Below are 7542 nucleotides of genomic sequence, written 5' to 3' on the forward strand. Positions count from 1 at the left end.
CTTTAACTGCCTATTAGAACATTGGAATGCTGGGGGCTCCATTGAAAACAATGGAGTGCTGCGGGCTTTTACTGGCCGGTAAAAGCCCGCAGCGCCAACATTCCAATGTTCGCTTTGTTCACAGCAACAGCTGTGAACAAAGCCTCACAGAGCCTGAGGGGATTTTAACCCCGTCGGGCTCCGTGAACATTTTTTTTTTTAATAGAACATTCTGCCCTGAGTGGCAGAATGTTCTAATAACCTTAGAACCCGCTGTAGCGGGCTCTACCGGCTATTGAAGTCCCTCTCCCTTGTTAAATGCCCTCGCCTTCGGCTCGGGCATTTAACGCGGGGAGCGGGCCTTTAATAGCCGGTAAAGCCCGCTACGGCGGGTTCTAAGGCTATATTAAAATGTTGGAATGTTGGGAGCTCCATTGGAGACAATGGAGTGCTCTGGGCTTTTAATGGCTGGTAAAAGCCCGTAACGTCAACATTCCAATGTTCTTTGTTCACAGCAACAGCTGTGAACAAAGGCCTCACGGAGACCGAGGGCATTTTAATCCCCTCGGGCTCCGTGAGGACTTTGTTTTATTTATTAGAACATTCTGCCCTCTAGTGGCAGAATGTTCTAATAGCCTTATAGCCCTTCATAGCTGGGCTATACCGGCAATGAAAGTACCGCTCTCTTGTTAGAGGCCCTCACCTTCGGCTTGGGCCTTTAACGCTGGAGCGGGGCTTTAATGGCCGGTACAGCTTGGTATGGCGGCCTCTAAAGCTATGGTGGCAAGCACCAAGAGGTTTTATATATATATATATACTATTACCAACCCTAAAACCTAAAAATACCCTTACCACCCTGAATTCCATACCCACTCTAAAAACCCCTTACCACCCAAAAACCCATACCTACTATAAATCCTAAAATCTGCTTAACACCCAAAAACCCATATCCACCCTAAAACCGGAAAATGCTTTTAATACCCAAACCCATTCCCACCCTAAAATCTAAAAAACCCTCACCACTCAAAATCCCATACCCACCAAAAAAAATAAAAAAATTCTCTTGCCACCCAAAAACCCAGAAACCTAGAAACCTCTTATCACCCAAAAATTCATACACATCCTAAAACCTAAATATGTCCTTCCCACCCAAAAACCCATACCCACTGTGCCCTAAAACCTAAAAATGCCCTTACCACCCAAAAACCCATATCCAACCTAAAATCTAAAAACGCCCTAACCACTCAAAACCCCATGTCACCCTAAAACCTAAAAATGCCCTTGCCACCCAAAATCCCAGACCCACCCTAAAACCTAAAAACCCCTCACCATCCAAAAACCCATACCCACCCTAAAACTTAAAGACCCCATACCACCCTGACACCAATACCCACCCTAAAACCTAAAAATGCCCTTACCACCCAAAAACTATACCCAACCGAAAAGCTAAAAATGCCCTTCCCACCCAAAAACCCATACCAAAGCGAAAACCTAAAAATACCCCGACCACCCAAAAAATGTGCCCGCCCGAAAACCTAAAAACCCCTTGCCACCAAAAAACCCATACCCACCCTAAAACCTAAAAGTCCCTTAGCACCCAAATAGCCATACCCACCCTAAATCCTAAAAGTGCCCTTACTACCCAAAAACCCATACCCACCCAAAATCTAAAAATACCCTCACCCCCAAAAAATTTACCCACCCTAAAACCTCAAAAACCCTTACCACCCAAAAACCTATATCTACCCTAAAACCTAAAGATACCCTTACCAACCAAACCAAGTGCAGTGCCACTTTCCCTGCTCCCCTTAGCACCCCCCTACCTCCACCATGTGTGTGCCTTATTTAAAATTTGGCGCACCATGACGCAGGGTAGGGGCCAATAGCGTTATTTCTCATGACGCTAATTAAAATATTGGCGCTATTCCTGTAGAGGTCACAGAGCCCCATTCTAAGGAATGGAAGCCCCCTTTTAACACCTGCTTATAGAAATTTTAATATTCTGTTTTACACATAATCTTTTTGATAAAAACTTTTAACTTCAAAAGAAAGGGACAGCTATGGGCACGTCTGTTGCTCCCACGTTTGCAAACCTAATGATGGGATGGTGGGAGGCAGAGACATCTGGACAGAACAGAATGCTGCAAGCTTGAAACGTGATTTTTATGGGTTTGTTTTATTGATGACTTGTTTTTAATCAGGGATGGGGGTGAAGAAGAGCTCACTATTTTCATTAGATCATTGAATGATAATCCCCTAAGATTAAAATTTACCCATGAAATTCGCGCTACAGAAATAACATTCTTTGATGTGAAGGTATACATTTAAGGAAATAAAATCTGCGCTAAGATCTACAGGAAGTCCACTAGCGCTAATAGTCTGTTACATGCTAATAGTGGCCACCCATGTGCACTCCAGTGGAGCATACCTTCTGGTGAATTCATAAAAGCAAGACAGAACTGCTCAGACGATCAGGAATTTGCCAAACAGGCAGAGAATATGTTTTAGCGTTTTGTGAGGAGAGGATGTCCAACATCAGTGCTGGATGAGGCATTAAAAAGGGCTTGGCAGGGAAAAAGAACAGCGTTTTTCATACTTAGAGCCAAACAGAGTAAAGAGGGACAGGTGAAGACAAACATAAGGTGTACATCATAAATTTTAATGCATCTAGTCATGAAATAAAGAACTTGATCATGGAAAATTGGGAACTTTTAAAGATGGATAAAGATCTCAATAAAATCTTGCCAGAACATCCCCAAATAACATACAAAAGGAAAGCATCCCTCGGTGATCTCCTAACTGACAGCTTTATGTATGAGCAATTTGTTGTGATTTGCACGTAATTGCATGTTGCACTTTAATATTGCAGGTTGCACTTTATGGTGATTTGTACTTTATGGCACATAGTACTTAGTGTTTTTTTTAAAGGGATCTTGTTTATGTCCCCGTTTTTAATGAAGCAAATGGGATATGGTAAGGAAGTTATTATTGGACTAGACTAATAAACAGGGCAGACCATGCAGGTGTCACCACATATATTGGAATACATTGAGTATTTGTCCCCTCAGAAATTAATATTTCTCTAACCTGTTTTGGATAGATCATACTAATTTATGCTTACAGATGGTGAACATAGTTATGGTTAATGGTAGTATGATTGCTTGGCTGCGAAGGAAGATAAAATGATTTTGTACTTTACAAAAAAAAAGAAATAGGGCCTTTGAGTAATGTATTGTTAATGCTCCTATGCTTTTAGTTGCTGTAAATGTCATAAACAGTTATATATTAATAGTGCTGTGAAGAAGAATGTATTCATGATGTCATAAGAATTTTTAAATGGAAATGAAGAAATATGACTAATTTCACACAAGGAAGGATTCAGCACTTTATGAAAGTAAGCTTCATTGAGTTTTAATTAAAATTATAATACTAAGCACTTTAAGAAGCATAACTGCTCAGGACGCTATAGAACCAAGAGTAGGGGCATTTTAGTTTCAATTTATATCTATCTCATAATAGAGAAGAAATTCTGTAACAAGTCAGTGAGCATGTAAAACAAAATAAGAGTACGGATAATGCCAGATGACATCCGTTTGCATACATAATGGCCGGGGTCTTTCTAACATGGAAGAGTCATTAAGAAATTATATTGTTTGTGTGTTTCCCAGTTCTTTGCACGTCATCCATTGAGGTTTGAAGGAGGGGATTGTTCTCCTTTAAGAACATTCTGTACCTGTAACAACTCTATGGCCAGTTGAAGGCTCCGGATGAAAAGCGTTGCTACTTGTGTTGTTCTTGCACTGGAGAATGAGAAGAAATAAAAGGAAATAAATGGATGATGGTATTAGGTTTGGTTGTGCAGCCCGTTCTTTTAAACCAGACCTGGATCTTGAAAGTTGAGTCGGTGCGTTGCTAAGATATTTATGGAAATGTGTGTATATATATATATATATATATATAGTTATATATATATATATATATATATATAACTATATATATATATATATATATATATTTATATATTTATATTTATGATTAATAGTCCCACGAATATACCGGCTACTTCCACCAATCAAGGCTGGTGCAGACAACGGACGTGGCAACCGTTTATGTAAATAAATGTATTTCTGCTAATAATTTAAGGGCAGAAAAAAATGTTGCACCCAACGTGTCAGCTTCTTAAAGCAAAAAATCTTTATTACAAAATAAACTCAACAAGCATTTCTTAATAGCTGAACTCAGCAAGCATTTCTTAATGGCAACGTGTTTCAACACTAACGTGTCTTCATCACAGCCAAATTGAAAAAACAGTGCCCATTTCCTCTTGGCTTTTTAAACTACACCTGCATAAACATAGAAAAAATACTCTCACCACTATATAACCATTTTTTAATTCTACAATATTCTTATTGATATCCTGCTCACAAATTTCAAATTATCTCATTCAATGTTATATTTCATGATGTTAACTTCTCAATGAAAAACAGAAAAAGAAGAGAGGAGAGAACAAAACTCAGTCACCAATTGGCTGGTTTGGTCAACAGAAGGGTTTTTATAAAGGTGACTCGGGGTGGGAAAAGGGGAGTGCAAAAACACATAAGGGTTCAGGATACAGGTATCCTGACCCCATAGGACAGATAGAGGGGCCTCATGGGCAACAAAAAGGCCCAATTATTATTTTTTCGTCCAGATCTGCGGTTCTACCAGTGGAACCGTGGTTCCAGAGAAAAATCTAAAAACAAAAACACACCCATTGCATCCAACGTCATACTGCACACAGGCAAAGGCCGTGTGCAGCTTGGGTCTGGGTGCATGCAGGAGGGTTGGTAAATGGGCCTGGCTTTAGGCAGGGCCCTGCAGCCAACCCCTGCCGCACACGGCCAAAGGCCATGCGTGGCGCTAATTATATTTACATCTGTGCGTGCTAAAAAAAAGCATAGAAATTCACAGAAAAAAACGAACGTTGCAGAGACGTTATATTTCAGTTCTGAATTTCCTCGCAGAAAACCATAGTAATTCAGCAGCTGTAGTCATGGTTAACTCAAGTAACTAAACCTCGCGCCATAAGGTAACTATAACTTGCACCTTCGCCATACACAGCTAATTACTCCACATATTACATAATTGATGACAACTTCCATGGCATCATTAATATTATTACTGCAACATTTGCAATAAAATTGTTGATGAGAAAACTGTGCATGGTGGGGGCACAAATTATAGTTACTTGTGTTAACCATAACTATAACTGCTGAATTTCTATGGTTTTATGGGAGGAAATTCAGAACCATAACGTCCCTCTAACCTTTGTTTTTTTCAGTGAATATATATATATATATATATATATATATATATATATATATATATATATATATAAAAACACTCAGAACTATGTTTGCTTTTGTTTGGTGGGAACTGTCAGCTGCCACCAACCAAAAGCAAACAGCCATGTCCTGGGGGTGGGCACGCTGGCACATAGCAGGAGCCTGCCCTGGAGGGTAGCGGTCCCCATGATCATGTATGGCTCCTCAAGGGGGAGCTGAGTACAATGTTGTATTTTCCCCGAGGAGGTGGTGGTCCCCAGGGCTGCGGTCCGTAACGGGCCCCTTTCATTCTTTTATTTGTTACTCCTTATTGGCAAATATACTATTGCAAAAAAAGGCACTCTTTACTTGGTATTAGTTGATCTTAGTAGTGTTTTCGATAGGGTTAATCATATTAAGTTATGGGGCTGTTATCTGAGATGGGGATGTCGAGCTTAATTGTTGACCTCTTGCAAAAGCTCAGTTCTGGAACTAATACCTCTGTGAGGTATGGGTTGAAGGGTGAATGTACAGATCTCTTCACTCTTCACAGATAGACGCAGCAGGGATGTATCCTTGCTCCTATGCTATTTGCCAGGTATAGTTACAGTTATCTCAACTAACTATAACTCGCGCCCCGCCATGCACAGTTTTTTCGTTAAAAATTTTACTGCAAATATTACATTGATATTTCTAATTATATAATCAAAGATGTCATAAGTGCCATAATTTGTGGGTAATTACCAGTGCATGGCGAGGGCACGAGTTATAGTTAGTTGAGATAACTGTAACTATAACTGGTGAATTTCTAATGTTTTATAGGTTTAAAATGTGACCCTAACTACAACGTCCCTGTAACCTTTGGTTATTCAGTGAATGAATATATATATATATATATATATATACATATATACATTACATTCTTTAGTTGCTGGTGTGAACCACAACCTGGTCTCTTTAACATCTCAACCAGAATAACCCCAAAATAACAAATTGGTTGGGAGAGAACACAAATCTGCAAGAATGTAATCAACTGTCTCCATCTCCCCATGTTGCATGGTGTAAAATGTATATTGTCCCAACCTTCACACTATTTTTGGCTTTAGAATGCATGTCTAAGTGTACCATGGCCTTCTCAATGTATCCACCCAGCAGCTAAGCAGCTAGGATGCTATCCCAGTATCCATAAGGACCGTTCAACCCTGATCCTATTTAGGAACGAGCAGGAGACTCAACTCTTTAAAGAACACTACATCATGGCAAGATAACAGTACACTTTCGCTGTTATAAACCATCTGTCCCTGCAATTATATGTTTTCTGTGGCTTTGCCATGAACCCTCTACAGCATTCTCTTGCCTTTGCTTTAGGTTTCTACTATATAAGTACCACATACACACATACATACATTGCGAGGGTGCAAGGGTGTAGTGCTTAATTTGTAAATAAAAACATACCAGTGCCCAATGCTGCTGCAATTAAATGTGCGAGCACAGAATACTGAGGCAGCGTAATCCTGAAGCCATCTCGGGCCTCTTTAACCCATTTACACCTACTCCCTGCCCCTTCCGCTCACTTTTGCAGCTTTCTGCTTTCTCCCTTTGTGACGCCTTTTCCTCTTTCTCTTCCTCCGTCTTTCCCATATGTGTCTTTTGCTCACAGTAAATGCTTGAGGCAGGAAAAAAAGTGCCGGCTCTCAAAAATAAGTGTCTGTGTCCCGCACCGGAAACGACCGGCTGAAATCAAGCACTGCAAGGGTGTCAATGGCGGCACACATAGATTCATATGCTGTGGGTTGTGGTACTCTGCTGTTGATGTGGTGCGATTTATGATTGGTTCCCCTTAAGGGCTTTGGTATCCAGCAAAAATTGAAGCTTGCCTATGACAATTTGAAGCAACAAGGCTGGATGTTGTGTCAGGGGTGGTTATTCTTTTGCTCGCTTGCATGAGAGTATTTCTGTAATAGTCACTTGTAGCAAAGACCAGTCACTCAAACTATGCTTGCTCAAATGCCACTGCTGAAGGCTGCCAGGACTGGATCCTCAGTCCCTGGTGTTTATAAGAGCACAAAGAGGTGCGCATGGTCTCACTCTGAGATGCATGCAACACAGTTTTACATGACGAGCTAGGTAGAAAAAGCTTTGGCAACGGTGCTTTACAAGAATTTGATTATTTCATTAGTTCCTCTTCAGAGGTGTATGCCAAACCTATAGCTTTTTAAATAACATATCTGAAAACTTCTATTGTAAAATGTACCATTTA

This window comes from Pleurodeles waltl, chromosome 5 (genome assembly GCF_031143425.1).
Source record: "Pleurodeles waltl isolate 20211129_DDA chromosome 5, aPleWal1.hap1.20221129, whole genome shotgun sequence".
NCBI lineage: Eukaryota > Metazoa > Chordata > Amphibia > Caudata > Salamandridae > Pleurodeles > Pleurodeles waltl.